The sequence below is a fragment of the Taudactylus pleione genome, unplaced genomic scaffold, assembly GCF_031769625.1.
Source record: "Taudactylus pleione unplaced genomic scaffold, aTauple2 ptg000512l, whole genome shotgun sequence".
Classification (NCBI taxonomy): Eukaryota; Metazoa; Chordata; class Amphibia; order Anura; family Myobatrachidae; genus Taudactylus; species Taudactylus pleione.
Genome location: NW_028284914.1, coordinates 4,405,001 through 4,425,000, shown reverse-complemented (window position 1 = coordinate 4,425,000; position 20,000 = coordinate 4,405,001). Strand labels below are relative to the sequence as shown.

General features: G+C 46.9%; 1 protein-coding gene across 8 annotated transcripts in view; it reads right to left on the bottom strand.

The window, feature by feature from the left end:
• The window catches only part of GRIP2 (glutamate receptor interacting protein 2), a 472,906-nt gene that overhangs the window by 91,556 nt on the left and 361,350 nt on the right, over window positions 1-20,000 (bottom strand). The gene's annotated exons all lie outside the window — the stretch shown is intronic.

The window sequence follows — 20,000 nt, the reverse complement described above, 5'->3', positions numbered from 1 at the left end:
ATGTTGCTGGAAGGGGCACCGTTAGATACAATGATGTAGAGCAGTGGTTCCCAAACTCGGTCCTCAGGACCCCACACAGGTCACGTTTTCCAGGTCACCCAGCAGGTGCACAGGTGTATTCATTACTCACTGACACATTTTAAGGGCGGTATTCAATGGTTTTGCCCCCTTTCGCGCCTGACAGGAGTTATTCAATTGTTGCTCCTGTCGGGCACGATCAGCTGCCTGCGCACCATTTCAGCTCGTAGCCCCAGGAGGGTGTGAACTGAAATGGGCGAAAAGTGACCCGTTTGGGCGCCCAAACACTTTTCGCACTTTGGTAGGAGGTAGCAGTTTTATGCGGCTAATCCCGACCACTATGTGCGTGATCAGTGTGAAAATGGACATCAATTGAATAGCGCCCCGCGATCTCCTGTCACTTTAGAGGGGAGATCCGGACTGCGAAGACAATTGAATACCACCTAAAAGTTCCACTAGTGGAGCTAATTATCTCAGGAGGAGACCTGGAAAACATGCACTGTTTGGGGTCCTGAGGATAGAGTTTGAGAACCAGCGCTGGCAACTAGGGTGCAGAAAGGGTCAGCGCTGGCAACTAGGGCGCAGAAAGGGGCAGCGTTGGCAACTAGGGCGCAGAAAGGGGCAGCGCTGGCAACTAGGGCGCAGAACGGGGCAGCGCTACTTACAAGGGCGCAGAAAGGGGCGGCGCTACTTACAAGGGCGCAGAACGGGGCGGCGCTAGTTACAGGGGCGCAGAACGGGGCAGCGCTACTTACAAGGGCGCAGAAAGGGGAGGCGCTAGTTACAAGGGCGCAGAACGGGGCGGCGCTAGTTACAGGGGCGCAGAAAGGGGAGGCGCTAGTTACAGGGGCGCAGAAAGGGGCTGCGCTAGTTACAGGTGGGCAGATAGGGGCAGCGCTAGTTACAAGGGCGCAGATAGGGGCAGCGCTAGTTACAAGGGCGCAGATAGGGGCAGCGCTAGTTACAGGGGCGCAGATAGGGGCGGCGCTAGTTACAAGGGCGCAGAAAGGGGCGGCGCTAGTTACAAGGGCGCAGAACGGGGCGGCGCTAGTTACAAGGGCGCAGAACGGGGCGGCGCTAGTTACAAGGGCGCAGAACGGGGCGGCGCTAGTTACAAGGGCGCAGAACGGGGCGGCGCTAGTTACAAGGGCGCAGAACGGGGCGGCGCTAGTTACAAGGGCGCAGAACGGGGCGGCGCTAGTTACAAGGGCGCAGAACGGGGCGGCGCTAGTTACATGGGCGCAGAACGGGGCGGCACTAGTTACAAGGGCGCAGAACGGGGCGGCGCTAGTTACAAGGGCGCAGAACGGGGCGGCGCTAGTTACAAGGGTGCAGAACGGTGCAGCGCTGGTAACGATGTTGCAGATGATGGAAGAGGCAGCACTGATAATGTTACAGGCTGTGGATGAAGGACAGCGTTGTTACACGGCTGTCGCAGCTGTTGTATTACATACATGTATGATAGATGAGTGGTAGTAACAGTTGTCTCATGTAACTGAACTCTGATTCGGGGGGAGGAGAGGGGTCTCTTATCTAACATTATCTCCCCCATTGCTGTCCTAATGAACTACGCATGGTCACCACAATTTATAAACACAATACTGAATGTATAACACATGTATAGAAGAAAGGTTATCAGCAATTTAGCAGCACTACCAAGAAGTCAGAGATACTGATGAACAATAGTTCTGCAGTACACAGGCTCCACCACCTGGGGCAGCCACACCTGCCTTCACCTGGAGGCAGGGTCACAAATACCCCCCACCTGGCAGCAGTAACAACCCATACTACAGAATATCACCGGAACGTATTATTTATAATAAACACTATTTTCTTTTCAGGAGTTACCCGTAAATTAAAAGCACTGAAACTTTGTAAACTGAGAGCAGCAGAGTTTAGATGGATATATCAGAGGTAACACGGGTTCTCCAGCTGAATGGGTAGCCTACACCTACCAAGAGACAAGCTGGCAAGCCCTGCTGACACTTGTAGTTCCACAGCATCCAGAGGGCCAGAGAGAGAGAGACCCATTTATCAATAATCGCTTGCTCAATGCGACCTGCGCACGATATTAGCGCTCATGATCACATTGCAGTGTGCAATAGTAACGCTGGAATGGATTAAATAGCACATGTAGGGAAAGTGGCTCCGGAAGTAGCCTGTCCCTGCGATGTGATCAGAGTCAAGTGACCGCATCAGACGTCTCTTCACTTCCCTCTCGGGGCTACTGCGCATGTGTGGCGACCATTGCGGGTGAGTGTTCCGAAGGAACCCTCTCCCGGTTAATTTTGCGAAGTGTAACTCAGATGGCGTTCGCTTCGGGGCCAGGCTCCTTAATGCTTCACATTCTGGTATATCAGACAGCATCGCAGCACCTAGAAACCTATGGTGGCTGTGAGATGTCAGAAATGGAGGGATGGCAGTAGAACTCATTGCAGTCCAGGTTTTAAGGATATCCATCCTTGAGTCCAGATGGTTGAATCAAATTGGCTGAGGTACTAACTAAGGGCCTGATTCAGAGCCGGTCGCTATTTGCGGTCGTTCGTTCAAAAAAAAGGGATGGCTATTCAAATGAACCGTTCGCTCTTTGCTGTCTGTTCACACCTCTAGGAACGAGCGAACAAAACTTGCGGTCGTTTTTTGGATAACTACGCCCCCTGGCCGCTCGCATCCTACGTCATGTCCGCTATTTATTAGATTAATCGAGTACATCGACCAGGGTATGAGCTGCTCGCTATTCTTGTGGTTGGTTTTTGCTACCACAATTTTGCGAGCAGTTCTGGCTATAAAATAACCCAGTGACGTGCTCAATGACGCTGCTGTTTTAATTATGCACACCCATAAAACGCCCGTTTTGACCTTTAAGCACGCCTGCGATCGGATCTCCACTCCCCGTTTTCAAGCACCTTCCCCTGTTACCACCCACATACGCCTCATCCTGTCACTCAAATTATCAGGCATTCGCTATTTTGCGAGCACATGAATTTCATCCGCACTGACTGGTTCGCGCATGCGTATAAGGATCCATACGCATGCGCAGTTGGGAAAACATCGTTTGGAGCGAACGAGCGGCCGCTTACGAGCGGCTCTGAATAAGGCCCTAAGTCACCTGTGCTCAAGCATGGCTATCCTTAAACCAGTGGCGTATCTATAATGGGTGCAGTGTGTGCCGGGCACTCGGGTCCAGGGGGCCCCGCACACACTGCACCCATATTATTTTAAAAGTACCTGTCCTTGGTCCCACGTCGGGTGTCAGCGCTGCTCAGAACACCAGAAAATGGCCGCCGTGGCCATTTTTCCGGCTTTCTGCGCATGCGTAGTAGACTCCGGGCACACACTAGTGCCTACTCTGGTGGCTGGCTAGGAGGGGGCCCAGCACGGGAAGTGCACACGGGCCCGCTCCTCTTTTATGACGCCCGTGCCTTAAACGTCGACTGTAATGGCAGCGTTTGGGAACCTCTGTATTAGAACATACCCGTGTAACCTTACTAGTGGGAGAGGATTCATCCCATTTGACAGCATAGTTCTCTGTCTCAAATGCAACTTTGAAAATCTACGTGGCCCGACGACCATCTTAGCCAGCGATCTTCAGAGGGGCCTTACCAACATCGCGTGTACGTGCGCGACCCAAACTCATTCACTTCTTACTGCCAGAGAAAGCGGCCAGGTGCCGGGAATTGTCGCCATTTAGCCATTTTATGCTTTATTGTATGGATTATTTTGATTTTAGGGCTGTTATGTTACTGATGGTCTTTTTTTAAATATTAATTTTTTTATATATTACCAATTTACTACCTGTAAACAGTGAAAAAATCGTTTTATATGTTTTACTATTACATTTGCCCATAACAGAAATTGTTCAGTACTTTTAATGCCACAATCTACATATCAGTTCTCCCTATAAAGGTGAGAAAGTATAGAACAGTGGCATATCTAGGGGGAGGCGAGAAGTGCACGTGCCCTGGGTGCCATTAGACTGGCGGTGTGGGCGCCGCCTGCCGAGGTCCAGGACACTGGACCGCATTACGCAGTAACAAACACCACCACCAGCGCTGGTAGCACACTTGTACTACCCGGCAGCTGTGAGTTTGTTTTGGCAGCCAATGAGAGTCAGACAGACTCTCATTGGCTGCTGCGCCCACTGCCGAAGCCGTCCTGAAGCTCACTCATGAGCTCCGCCTTCCGACTCCGGCAGTGGGTGATGGGAGAGACGTCATGACGTATCTCCCACAGTGCAGATCGGGCCGGGAGGACGGAGGAGCGGACGGCAGCGGTCGCAGGAGCGGGGATTCCCAGGGCAGACTCCTGGAAGTACGTTTTGGCAGGAAACTTCCCCCAGCCCTAGACGAGCCGACTCCTGGATGGCGACTAACACCAGGTGGGCTCGGGGACAGGGGAGTGACCACTCCCTACTGTCCATAGGGTACAATGTTAAATGTGCATGTGGCCAGCAAATGCACTTCAGGTGATTGGTTGGAAACCACAGGGTGGACTTACCCCTGTGGTAATGTTGATTGGTGTGGCATAAAAGAAGGCTGCGTGTCTGCTAGAAAATTAACATCTTTGTGTATCTTTTGGAGATCAAGACTGCTGTATCATCTATGTATGCTGTACCCCCTTGAAGCTAAAGGGAAGGATCTTTTTCAAGACTGAGCAATAAACATATTGCCTTTACTACGACTGCATCTCAATCCTGCGACCAACAGAATTGCGCCAAACGCTATTCCGTTCTCTGGCTGTTCTGGATGGAGCTCAGAGTCTCAAAGTTCAAGCCCTCTGCCAGCTACCGTACAGAGAGTTGTCCATTGCGGGGGATCAGGAGGAATCAGCCGACACCCATCAGGGGGTGTGGCCGCAGTTAGTTGACGCATACGCAGCAGAAGCGGTTCCAGGTGCTGGCGGTAGGAGCCTGAGTGTACATAAGCGGTTCCAAATGCAGATGGTAGAGTTTGGTGGTGGCAGCATCGTTACACGTCACTGCGCAGTGGGTGGACTCAGTGTCAGGCGGTAAGAGGGAATCCCTGATACCCCAAGACCCAGTGGGGATCTGTGATCGGGAGTGGCTAGGTCGCGGTGATCTGGTCACTATATAAGGAGCACTGCATGGGGGGGGTGGAGGGGGGGCTGGTACTACTGGGGGCACAGTATAGGGGGCAAAGCATGGGGGGGAAACTATATAAGGGGCACTACTGGGGGCACTGCATAGGGAGGACCACTACTGGAAGCACTGCACAGAGGGGACTACTGGGGGCACTGCATTGGGGGGACTACTACTGGGGGCACAATATAAGGGGCACTGCATTGGGGGGGACTACTACTGGGGGCACAATATAAAGGGCACTGCATAGGGGGGGGACTATATAAGGGGCACTGCATAGAGGGGGACTACTACTGGGGGCACTATATAAGGGGCACTGCATAGGGCGGACCACTACTGGGGGCACTGGCACTGCATAGGGGGGGCCACTACTACTATATTTTCCAGCGGACACGCCCATTTTCTTTTTAACTTGCCCTGGACTCCAAATACCCTATTTACGCCACTGAGTATAGGGCAAAGTTCCAAAATCTGTCCTCAAGACACCCCAACAGTTCAGGCTTTCAGGATATCCATGCTTGTGCATAGATGGTATAAGATCGTATAATCACATTGACCAAGGGACTCATTTAGTGCTTTAGTATGGATATCCTGAAAACCTGGGGGAGATTTATCAAAGCTTTGTAAAGGTGCCCATCCACTAGACGATTAAGTTGAGAGATTGAACGATAACGATCGTTCATAAATAGTTTGCAAAAATGTATAAAAATGACCAGCGATGCGCGTGCCCGCTGGTCGTTTAGACATCATCATGCAAACATGCTGGACAACCTAACAATATCGTCAGGTTCAGCATGTTTGCAGATGATTGATTGTGCCTACACTGAACGACTGCTCGTTCAGTGCAGGCTCATCACAGACTGACAAACGACTGCACGATTACAATGTCATAATCGTGCAGTCATTTTCCTGTCTGCTAGTGGATGGGCACATTAAGAGATAAAGCGGAGTGAGATAAAATACCCATCAGCTCCTAACTGACATGCACATGCTGTGTTTGAAATATGATTAGGAACTGACTGGCTGGTAGTTTATGTCTCTCCACGCTTTGATAAATCTCCCCCTTAGATTCACTGCATTGTATATTAGTATCCCGTACTGTGGACGGAGCCTAGTCAGCTATATGCAGTCACTGATTACATCTTGCTCCTATCTTATTATGGCCAATACCATCTGACTACAGTCTCTGACCTAATTCAACTAATCAACACACATTTTACTACATTATTACAAGGTGTTGAGGGGGGGGGACTGGCTTTCTCCTGGGGAGAGACAGTTACAGAGGATACAGGAAGAGATCCCAGGGGCTCATTTACCAATACGTATTTGTAGCTTATAACGGGCAAATATTTTAGTATTCTCCAAATGTATGACAGAGGGGCCAGCTACACATCGCTAGAACTACTGAGAGAGGGCGCCATAGGAACCCTCCCCCGGCAATGGTGGCAGCGCATTTGTGGTCTGCATGCACAGGTGTCCCGGCACAGGAGTGAAGACACCGCTGACCAGGTCACTTCACTCCTGGGACATCGCAGGGACGGGCTCCTTTCGAAGCCCCTTTCATATATTCAAGCTGATGTGATCATGGGCGCTAATATAGCGCAATCATTAATAAATAGGACTCCTAGGGGGTCTATTTACTAAGCAGTGTTACGAGAGCGTGAAAAGTGATAAGAAAGTGATAAGGCTCCAGCCAATCAGCTCCCAACTGTCATTTTTCAAACACAGCCTGTGAGATGACAGTTGGGAGCTGATTGGCTGGTACCTTATCACTTTTCACTCTGTCTCCTAACTGCTTAGTAAATAGACCCCCTAAGAGAGATGCAGCTGTAGTTCCTATAACACACCACTAGGGGATGTTTTCCCAGGGGCTACTCCTACAGTATATGAAGGATGTGAAAGGGACATTCAAAATGGTGGCACGTTACGTGCTGCTAGAGCTTGCGCAGCCCTGAGCTATATTCCATGATCTATAGAAGGATTTGGATGTTCCCTGCCATTAGCTTCACAGATTGCTAACCCTTAGCTTGCAGGTGACATAGAGGCTAGGCAACGTTACAGCTGCAGCAAGGCCTGCCCCACTTCCAAGCAAAATTATATTACACTCACAAGGTTTAACGCCTACACACGTCACCAACAGCCACAGTTCCCTTGGAGGATAATAAAGGATTGCTCCCTGTGTATACACACTTTATATAGAACAATTTAATGAATGCAGCCTAGAAACACTGGGATTTCTTCTTGTAACACTCATGAAGAGAACATAGGTAGGATCCATTATCCGGCAAAGTCCTAAAGAATAGACCTTGTCTAGCGTTGCAAAAGTAATATCACTTTCTAACAGGCTACCCAGAAGTGCCAGCTTACGCCATCCTGCCACTAACGACTCAGCCAGAGGCTGCAATGCCCCCTCAACTACCACACCAAAAGCCACCCTACCAGTGACAGCCCTGGCAGGCGAGCCCCGCCACACAGCCCCGGCAGGCGAACCCCACCACACCGCCCCGGAAGGCCGGGAAACACTGACACTGCAGCTGGTACAGGTCTTGGATGCCGCTGAGGGAAAAGTAGGAGGTGGAGGCTACGAGTTAATTGAATATTTTAAGTCCACATTTTTGCACTACAAATGAGGATTGAGGCCCATTTCTGGCACACTAACTATTTTCTGTCACTGCTGGATTATAAGTTAGGACAGACATGCATGCAGGACTTTGCCACCTCTGTCGGGAACCCTATGTTCTGTATGTTCTGTCCTTTGCAGCCGGTGCCTAGGCCGTGTGACTGGATATTGAGTTATTAACCTGATATTGCAACAGGTAAGGCCCAACCTCTAAGAAAAGAGACTGGATCATTATTGGGCATGTGCGTCTGGGTTTCCGACTCGTGACCCCAGTAAGCTCTTGTGTTCAGTCATCTTACAACCACACTTACGCTAGGTACACACTATACAATTTATTGGGTCGATTTGCCATTAATCGGGTGATGGGACAGATTTATTGGATAGTGTGTTGAACAATCGTTTTGGCGTTTCGCCGATAAAACGGTTAAAAAAAACAGTCCACAAACGCGTTCCTTCGATTGGTCGGCCAAGACAGGAAATCTCAGCCTCTATCTCCCGCTATCAAGCAACGCATGTGCATTCTCAATAATCCACGTAACGGCGGATTGCGCGTTCGGATCGGATCCGCTGGTTTGAAATGCCGACTGGTGGCCATCGATGTTCCAGGATCCGTCGGAGGATCGGTGAAATCCATCATGTTAAATTACACAGATTTGCAAATCACGATCAGATTTTGATCGTGATCAGCAAATCTGTGAAATCCAACCTGTTGGATTTCACCGATCCTGCAATGCCGTGTTGCAGGATCGCAGGAACGTGGCGATTCATCGCAGATGTATGGGGGACATAAGGACATAGTGGAAGGAGGAACAGGAAGTTTACAGTCTCTCTGCATTATTATGTACTGGAACAGTAAAGCATCATGTCTGCTACCTAAAGTGTTACTTGGCAGATTGAGCAAATAATATAGTTTTATACCATAATATGCAATTTAAAATATAATCCTGTCCCACTTAGGAGCATATTCAATATGGGGCGAAAAGTCAGTTATCGTCGATAATTTATCGCCGATGACGTAATTTTCACCTGTTTCAATTATACCCATATTCAATTTCAAAGACTTTTCGCCGGTGCTAAAAGTCTTAGTTAAAAAACGGGGATAACTTTTCTCCATGTAATATTTGGCTAAAAAAAAAAAAAGTGCAGAATTGGGGTTTAGGGGTGCAAGCTTAAAAAAAAAATAAAAAAAATAGCCTGTAGCCCTGGGTGTGTCCCCTAAAAGTAATCTGTGTCAATTTTTTTTTTTTAAAAGTCCTCAGGACACCCCAAAAAAAATAAAAAAATTTACTTTTATTTTGGGGGCAAAAAAAAATTAAATATTGGGGAACAAAGTTTTAAACTAGCGAAATTGATTCAGGGGGGGTTCCCATGTATGCGGCAGGTGTTTTCTAGAATGCGGGTTGTAGCGTCAGGTACATTTTTGAAGAATTTAAAAAATTACTTTAGGGACTTAAAAATATGTTTGCACCCATTTGATGGGCATGGTTATTTATTTTATTTTTTTTAAAAAAGCTAAGTGCTATTCTTCACAGGCGCATTTATGCAGCTGCAGCAGCTTTTTAAAGACCCCAAATATCTGCAGCAGGCCAAATCGGGGGGTACTCATAGTGATCCCCATGTCAGACCATCTTTAGAGGGATGATTTCCCAAAAAATTTACAGGACTTTTCCCATACTTACCTTTCCGTCAGGTCCCATTTTCGGCGGATCCAAATTGAATACGGGGATAAGCGGGCACGCGCCTGATACTTTATCCCTGCAGAAATCTCAGATGATGGCGAAAAGTCTGAGCTCTGACTTTTCGCCTCTAATTGAATATGGACCTTAGTGTTCACTCTAGCACCCTACACCTGTCATAACCAGTGCAGTTCCTCTTTCCTACCTGGGGTGTCGCTCTGTGCTCTGGTGCTTCTAGCACACTCTGGTCTGTATCTCAGCAGTTAAGGGGGGCATCCACTACACTATTTTAGCAGGCGATTGAACGATAACGACGTCGTTATCGTTCAATAGTTTAAAAATCATTTATAAATCGATTTGGTCGTTAATGATCAACGATGCGCGCTCCCGCTGGTCGTTTGATCGTCTTGTCAGTCGACTGAACATGCAGGTCAATTTCACTTGATCTATTAAAGATAGTTTGCAAATCGTTGAGACTGAAAGATAAAATTTCAAGGGAAAAAAATCAAGGGAAAATAGTTTAGAGATTGGACAGGGAGTAGATCGTCTAGTGGATGTGCCCCTTTAGTTGCATCAGCCGAGTGTGCTAGAAGCACCAGAGCAGAGTGTGACACCCCAGACAGGAGAGAGGAACTGCACGGGTTGTGACAGGTGCAGGGAGCTAGAATGAACATTACCACTAATTATGTAATTTGCTGTCACTTAACTGACCTTTCTTCCACAAGAACAAGCAAACACATGCAATGCAACCATGGTGCATCAGAATCTGAGAGTTGCTTTGTGCATAAGTATTGCTAAAGTGCCCACCAGGGGGCACTGTCCTATTGTTGTCTACGTATAATAGGCTCTTCGCTATAGTCACCCAGAACTCAGTAAAGATATATTTGGAACAGGGACACAGAGTCGCTGCCTGTCACTTTGAATGACAACCCCGTGCCTGGGGCGGAAGTGCTCTGGACCTACTTGTACATTAGAAGACTCAATTAATCAGTATAGCATTGATTCACCCTCCTGCTGTTCTCTGCAGTTTACTTTCCAGACTCAATAATTTGCTCAAAACTGGGTCTTTAGAGTAGAGAGGCTGAAATGATTGCTACATTTCCATTAATACAGTCACCTATTGGTTTGGTCCAGCATTTTACAGTACTGATGAAACTCCTATTATTAGAGTACCAACATTGCCAACTGAATGCATCAACTTTTCACAGGTTAGGTCAGTGTTGGCTAACCTTGACACTCCAGCTGTTATGGAACTACATAACCCAGCATGCACTGCTACAGTTTTGCTATTAGGACATGCTAAAACTGTGGCAGGGCATGCTGGGGTATATAGTTCCACAACAGCTGGAGTGTCAAGGTTAGCCAACACTGGGTTAGGCTCTTGTGCACAAACGGCAGCCAGGTTCTCGCACTTCGCAAAATGGGATGCAGACCATTAACATTCATACGACAATGTTTAGCGACATTTCAAGCAGCCTTGTACACTGGGAATAAAATCAATGCCTGAAAGTCACATTTTAAAAAAAGAGACACAGACTGATATTACCCAGCATGCACAGGGGTAACAGGAAAAATATAACAGTTCATAAAATATTACCAGTATTGTAGAAGAATAGGATTGTGGTTGTATATCCCAGCATTAGTTTACAAAGGTGATCATTTGGAGGTTAAAAAAAAAAAGAGAACACTATAGGGGTCTATTTACTAAGCAGCCAATGCCAGCCAATCAGCTCCCAACTGTCATTTTTCAAACACAGCCTGTGAGATGATTGGCTGGCACCTTATCACTTTTCACTCTGGCCCTGATTCAGAGCCGGACGCTCTGACCAGAGCGCTCGCTCTGAATCAGGGCCCACCACCATTAATATGGAGCGTCCTCCTGGACGCTCGTATAGCTGTGGGTCACCACCCACAGCATATACGAGCGTGCAGGATGATGGCCGCGATGGTCTTGACCATCGCGACCATCGAAACTACGAGCAGAAGCCTGCGGTTGAGTTTCTCAACCGCAAGGCCAGGAGTGATTTAGGCTCTATCAGAGCCAAAATCACTCCCACTGACATCACTAGTGATGTCAGTGGGGCCGGCTTCAGACGGTAGGCGTTCCCTTGGGAACGACTCTGTCTGTCAGGCACGCCCCCGGCACACCCACCAAAGGGGGCGTGCTGTCAGTCAACATCGACAGCACGCCCCCTTTGATGAGACACTACGAGCGAAGGAAAGTCCTTCGCTCGTCGCGTCTCGTGCATGAGCACGACGGAGCTCCCTCCCGCAGTGCAGACCATCGACCCACTTGCGAGCGGACAGCCGCTCGCGAGTGGGTCTGAATGAGGGCCTCTGTCTCCTAACACTGCTTAGTAACTAGACCCCTATGTGTTACTACCAATACAATGTCTGCTCAATATGCTTTCTCAACCCACATCTGATAAATCGCCAAAACAAACAGCAAGTGAGACCACAGGTGTGTGGAAATACACACACACTTATATATGCATACTTATACACATACAAGTACATATACACACACTGCATTTAAATAAATAAAAAAATATACATGTATTTTCATATGCTGTCAAATTATTGTGGCGCAGATCATCAATACAATCCATACTATAATAAAATCCAGAACAAGTGGCATCAGACTGATTCCAGTGCTGGCAGTACCCTCTGTGACCAGCAGGGAGAGACCTAGCGCAGCCGAGTGTCACAAAAGTGACATAAAATTCAGCTAAATACTGTACATGCAAAAAGGAATACACTTATTCCTGTCGATTAAAATCCGTTCACGTGCCCTCAGGAGGCAGGAAAGGTAAACTCCATCTTCTTTAAAAAGCTTGTGTGTTAAATTAAATACAATATCAAATTATTGGGAGTGGTGGCAATTAAGGCCTCAGTAGCTGTGGATGGGGGAGAGTTAGGTTCTTATTTAGTTCTGAAAACACGATTTAAGTCCTAATTCTATCAGTAAAGCTGCATACACACACAACGATTTTTTTAATGAACGATTTTAGTAAACGATTTTTTCCCTTGAAAAAATTAACTAAAATCGTTTACTAAAGTTGTTCATTTACTAAATGTCATGAACGATTTTTATGAACTACAAACGATTTTTGCATATTCCCTTAATGAAAATCGTTGAGTTGACAAGTCTGACTGAACTACAAACGTGAACGTGCATGAACGAAAATCGTTCATCGTTTGACTCAGAAAGTGAACGATTTTTGCAAACGATTATCGTTAAACGATATCATTTAACGATAATCATTAAAAAAAATTGTGTGTGTGTATGCAGCTTAATGGAGCGTACACACGGTCAGATTTGTCAGATTTGTCAGATGAACGACTGAACGATTGAACGATTTGAACAATTTGAACGATTTTACCAAAGTTTTGAACGATTTGAACGATTTGAACGATTGAACGATTTTTGACTGCATTAAAATGAATGGAATCGTCCAAGTCTGACTGCAAACCCATCAGATGTCAGATATCGTTATCTGACAAACGGGAACGCGCATCGTTGATCGTCCGTCGTTCAGGCATGTCAGATATGAACGATTTTCCTTCAGATATGAACGACTGAACGATTTTTAAATCGTTATCGTTCATATCTGAAGGAAAAATCTGATCGTGTGTATGCACCATAAAGGTGCATACACACTGAACGATATATCGTTCAACGATTTAGTTATTGTTCATATAGTTCGCAATTATCGTCCAGTGTGTACGGGTCTTAACTTTGCTTTACTCCGGTTAAAGAATTCAGCTCAGATCTCCAATATCTGTGGTAATCATTAAAACAAATAATGAGGATTGTTAACAGATGTCAGTAATTATCGTATCACTGCTATGAGCAGACCCCTACTACACTACCCAGGCTTAATATGGACTATCGCAGACCTTATAATGCGTCCGTTTCATGGAAGGCAATTTGTAGAGGATGTGGTTATACGTGAAGCAGGCACCCCGCTAAATAAATTCAAATGTGGGAAATCTGAGAAGGTCCACAGACATAAAAGTACTATTAGTAAGGGAAGGAATTTACTACAGCGTTAATTACCATGGAAACCACCTTTAACAGTCCAGCTCAAGTGTAATGTAAAAGGTATTACAAATAGGAGATCATGTGATTATTCACAGCCAATGGATTGGTGGCTGACAGCTTGATGATGTCACAGGATGTTTCTCAGACGCACACTGGGCATGTCATGCCAGTACATGGGCCAGTCATCTTTTGGTCATGAATAATAATGATCCTATAGATTTCCGGAGGAACGCGTGGCACTAACAGACTAACTGCCAAAGCACATTGTGTCCCCAGACTTGTGTGGGTTCTTATATAAAGTAAATGCCGATTTCACATCTTCCTCTCCTTATTATCAGCTTCAACACACTTATTAGTGTGCCAGTTAGACATGGACCTGTCATTCTTTGGCAAGAGGCGGCAATTGGCATGGCACCCCTCTCAGCCCTTACCATCAGAGCACAAATATTACAATATTCAACACAACTATTCCGATGGAAGTTTTGAATACCATGAAACATAAAAGTGTGCTGGCCATACACTAGTACGACCAGCATAAAATAAGATTCATCTTACGATTTCCCTTGAACTCTCTGGCAGCTCCCTGGCAGTCCCGAACGCACTTTGGATACACGATGTACATATGATCTCACGTTACCATCGATCATGTGCCTGCTGAAAAACTGATCATCATTCTTCAAAATGTCACTGAAATGACATCGGTCGGACGCACGATGCATCGCTTGGTAAAAAATACGCACGATCAGCATACGAATACGACGGATCATATGGGCTGCACATCTGATCATGCGATACGTTTTAGGAGCGCGCATCGGATCGTATCCTACTTAAAAATTACACGATTTCTACACGATTCATCTTATGACGCGTCAAAAATTGAGCAATCGGCCCGAAATCGTGCTAGTGTATGGCCAGCATAATTTATTATCAACACATATTGGTGCATACACACGGTCAGACTAGCTAGATCAACGATGAACGATTTTACCAACAATTTCATGAATGATTTCTGACAGTATTTAAATGAATGAAATCGTCCATATCGGACTGCAGGTATCGTTATCTGACATTGAGCACACGCATCGTTCGTCGATGCATGTCTAACGATATGAACGATGTAACGATTTTTACAATAGTTATCGTTCAGATCTTCTAGAAAATCTGACCAATTGTACCCTCCATTAAGGCCCCCATACATCAGAGATGGATTGCAGCAATCGTGCAATTTGCAATCGATTGTGTATAAAAATCTGCAATGTATGGGCTTCACAGATTGCAACCAAAAAGTGATTGGAATTGTTTAATCAGATTGTCCAACATGTTGGATTTCACAGATGGATTGGGGCTGTAGATTAGTATATGGACATGATCAGTAGATTTGCAGACCGTTTCTAGCAAAATGATGGAGCCTTTCAAGATTGTCAGATCTGTGTTTGCTGCAATCGATCTGCAAATCACTGAAACAGATCTGTAGTGTATGGGCGCAGATTGCTCGATTGGGAAATCCTAAGATCGGGCAATAAATCTTCAAATTGTTCAATTGTGGTTTTCAGATTGCTGATGTATGGGGGCCTTAACGGATTATCAGCAATTTGCGTTTGGGAGCAAATTGCTGATTATCATTTGCTTTCTTACGTTACCAGATTTTCATTCCAACCAATTAACTAGTTGGATGGTTGGACAGAAAATCTTTACGTGTGTAGCCAGCCTTATTAGGGTGCCTTGAGGACAGAGGGTCTGATTCAGAGACGGACGCTCTGAATGAGTGCTCGCTCTGAATCAGGGAGTTTTTATTTTTTGGAGTTTTTTTTAGAGCGGTGTGACCACCCACAGCTATAGCGAGCAACCAGGTTGACCATCGCGACCATCGGGCTTGCGACAAGACCCTTGTGGTAGGGTCTCGTGGCCGCAAGCTCCAGAGAGATTTCAACTCTAACAGAGCCGGAAGCTCTCCCACTGACATCACTGGTTATGTCAGTGGGGCCGCCCCCAAACGGCAAGTGTTCCGTTGGGGCGAGCTGTCACTCACCATCGACAGCTCGCTCCCTTTGGTGCGAGACCCGGAGCGACGGAGCGCCCGTCGCTAGCCGGGTCTCGCACATGTGCACGATGGAGCCAGCTCCGTCGTGCGCATGCCCAGTGGGCAAACATCGACCCGGTTGCGAGCGCTCAGCGCTCGCGACCGGGTCTGAATCAGGCCCACAGTTTGGGAAACTTTGATTTATGCAAAATAGACAAGATGTTCAAAGGCGATTTATAGCAGAGATTCTCAACTCCAGTCCTCAAGTACCACCAACAGGTCATGTTCTCTGGAACTCTTTAACCATGCACAGGTGAGTTCATCTAGCCTGGTGGGTCAGTGATTATCCCACCTGCTTCCACAGACAGAAATCCTCAAAGCATGACCTGTTGGGAAGGAGGAGGCTGGGAACCACTGCAATGTATCTGCCATACAGCAGCAAAAATACAGTTTTAAACCTCTGTGAAAAATCAATAAACATATATGGTGACTGACGCATAGCATTTAGGATCTGTACTGACACTATTGGGAATTGACTATTCATTGAAGGGTATGAATCAGCTCCAAATTGGGTACAATGAGGGTCATGTGAGCAGACGGACCAATCACTAAAGCTGGCCATACACGCTACAATTATCGGGCCGATTAGCCAGATATCTGCGGATCGCCCTGATAATTGTAGCTTGTGTGCGGGCGACCGAGGGCTAAATATTGCTCGGTCGGGCATGCCGAATTGTCCAGCATGCCCGTCCGATGCGATATTTAAGAGGTAAACTGTCGGCCGCATCGGGCAGTGTATGCCCAGCCGCGGCCCACAGACATTTCCTGTGTTCCTGCCCATGTTAGGAACAGAGAAATGTCTCCTCCCCTGGGGGCGCAGCACAGATGTCGGGCTAATACACTAAGTAATCTCACAGTGTATGCCGGGGACACCTGCGGCTGGCAGGCTGCCAGATAAAATGTCTGTCGGTCTGACAGGCATTTTATCTGGCCGTGTATGCCCAGCTTCAGAACAATCACGATACTGTGGCTTGCGTTTGGTCCTCCCACTCACAACCTCCCTCAGACGCCATTTAAAGTTGGTGAACAAAATGGACTTGCAGGTCCTGAACTGGCAGAGCCCCTGGGTACCAGCCAGGGGCTCGATAATATATTATTTCAGGTAGATTGTAATGTACCTTTAAAGTCATGTTGTGATAACATCTACTAAATTGTAATAGTGATAAGAGACTGACATAGTCGCTAGTTTCCTAGCTGGTAACCAGAGCTTGGACTTACAGTCCAGGGAGTCGGAAGAGGGCACCTGTTCACCCAGTGTTCATTTGCAGCGAATGTGTAAATAGATAAAGCAGCGCAAAGACAACGCCACCCTGACCCCCCCCCCCAACACACACACGAGAATGTCCAAGTGGGCATGACGCATGCTTTAATGCCAGTAGGTTAGGGAGCTAATGCAGCCATATAACTTACAGGCACCGCAGTGTGGCTTTACTGAAGATAACCTATTCTAGGTTTGTAAGGTCACCTCAGAATGATCTATTCATCTTACTCTCTATCTGGGACTTGTGGATCATATAACACGCGTGTCATTATTTTCACATCACAAGTTTCAGATACATTTTTTCAGCATGTCATTCACAGTAACTCGCCACAAAGAGGAGAAAACAATATATTCTATTTATTTGTCCCCTAGAGAAAAGCAGGCGACGTACTGAGAGAAATTACTCCGACCCCAGGAGACAGAGTTTCTTTTGTGCAAGAAAATTATGAGACTCTGCTGTAAAGAGGGAAATTGACTCAGAACGACGAGGGAACACTCGGAGCATCAAAAGCCGTCTATTATCCGAGGAGCTGAAAGGCTTCTATGGGACGGCATACAGGAGTAATCATAGCGCCTTGTATGCTGCTGACACAGGCGGAGATCGGTCTCAGGACTAATTGGGATGATACAAAATGATGTATATTAAGACAGAACAAAAAAAAAAAAAAGTCTTAAAAAACATTTTTGATATATACTCAGGGCCGTAACTAAGGTGAGCAACTCGTGACGCTTCAGAGAGCGCATGGCACAGTCGACGCTACAAGGCCCTTGCTTCTGGCTAGCAGGGTCCCTGGAACGGCTGCTGCAACGCCACCAGAGCGTCCTTTAGACGCTCCAGACAGGTACCCTGCACTTACTGGTGCTGGTGGCCCTGCTCTCTATGTGCAATGTGATGAGCGTGACGTCAGGTTGTCGGGCGCTCAGGGGCCGGCACAGGGGGCATATAAACCCTGTTACAGCGCCTGACTCTGTGTTGCATGTATTGCTTGCCGATATTCGCGCAAATGGTAGTACATTTTCCGCTGTGCATGCGCCCAAGTCACTAAAAAGTCGCACAGAGCACGCGTCTCACGGGGGTGTAGCAACGATTCAGGCGCACGGTATCCAAAGCCTCTTGAAAATGTGCTGGGTGTCCCCGTGCGGTGACTGTACAGGCGCACGGAGATGGTCCGCCTTAACGGCGTGTTATGGGAGTGTCGCCGGCAAGTCACTGAACTGGTTGTGAACTCAGGACGCACAGCTGTACACCGGAGGGAAGGGCTCGTCTCGATATTGGCCTAGAGTAATAATACACGCAAGACTGGCAAATGCAGCACGTACAGACACTGCAGAGACATCCCTAGTGATAGACGTGATCAGACAGGAAAAATATAAATAAGAACAACAACAAGAACAAATAATAACAACAAATAATAAACAACAAATAATAATAAACAACAAATAATAACAACATTAACAACAAATAATAACAAATAATAATAAACAATAACAAATAATAACAACATTAACAACAAATAATAACAATAACAATAATAATAATAAATAACAACAATAATAATAATAAATAACAACAATAATAATAATAGGAATTGTTCTGTTCTGGTCGCCCCAATGAATAAGAATGGTGACCTGTAACAGCCTGCTGCCAGTTATATAGGTACAGGGCGGCCTAATCACTCATCTAAGTCAGTGACCCCGGATGCTGGGTGGATGTTTGCAAAGAATAAGAGGAAAAACTAGTAAAATTATTTTGTGCGTTATTGTGACCTTTACGGAAACTGGGGACGGCTCACTTCATCCATCTAGAGAGCAGATCCCGCTACTGTTTAATACACACCAAAGTCACTGGCGGAAGAAGAAACCCTTGGTAAGGAGGCCCTCTCAGACAGTACCCACTGTTACAATGTTCCCCAAAGAGTGACACTGTCGCAAAGTGTAGCCCACCCTCCAGGCACAAGAGGTACGTAAACTGTTAACAAGAGGTTTGGGTTGGTAAATGCTTTGCAGAGGTCATTCCTACAGGAGGACGGGCACCACCTGGAACACTTTACTAAGAGTATACGTCCAGGTGTTTCATGGGGTTCAGGGGCGGGATGCATGATGCATCGCATTCGGTCATAGACCCGGAAGTCCCTCATTCGCATAAGGACAGCTCTTACCGACAGAGCGGTCCTTTGTGTTTTTCTTCATGCGTACCGGCGTAATTAACGCCGGCATGTATGCAAAGTGTGGCGCGATGTATGGTACCCTGAACGTGATGCGTCATACATCCCACCCTTGATGTCCTTAGGAATTGCGCTACTGTCAACTCAGTGACCACGTTTAAATCTTTAAGACTGACCACTAGAAAGAGGTCTTTGCTCTAATGACATTTAATCTCGCAGACGGGAACCGAAAGATGGGATTGAACGGCTCTACGGCCACATGGGTAGCCAAGTGGCATGAAAGAAATGATTTTGGTGGTCAAGCCAAATGGTCTAGATCAAACAGGTTTCCATTGTGGCAGATGGCCAGTAACACCACACACATTGGTGGCCAGTAGCCTTCTGCCAGATTTGGCCAAGAATCCATTTTGATTTAATTTGGCAGCAATCATCTACAGCGGTCAACAGATCCCCAAAACAGCAAATTTGGACCATTCATGGGCAGCTTTAGAGAGGACGACACCTCTGGCAAAAACAGGTAAGGCACAATTGGCCCGATTTAGAGGTGAACACTAACTGCACGTAACACCGATATTCACACAGTTGGCCAATGTTGGATGCTTCAAAGTCACACTCCCCATACGTCCCTATGGTCACCGTCGAGAGACGCTGAGCAAATTTGGATAGGGAGAAAGGCAACTTCAGTGGGTGTTTCCCGGCAATGGCTAGCCAAATATGGGCGTGTCGCGGTCACCGATTGCACTGATGCAGGCGCCATGTTCAGATGAAGATTCTGCACCTCCAGGTGCAATTTCCAATGGTGGGACTGGTGGATGGCGCGCCTTAATACCCACAGCAACGGATTAGCGCCACAGCCAGTGAGCACCTCAGGAGAAAGACAGTCTGCTGCGGCCCAACATGTCTAAACACACACAAGTCCGAAGCGCACGTACCAGGTTCTGCTTCTGTAGGCTCAGTTACCACGGTTCAGGGAACATTCATTCCTTATTTTATATTAGCAGTAAAATCCATCTGTGTCATACATGTGCTAACTTGCT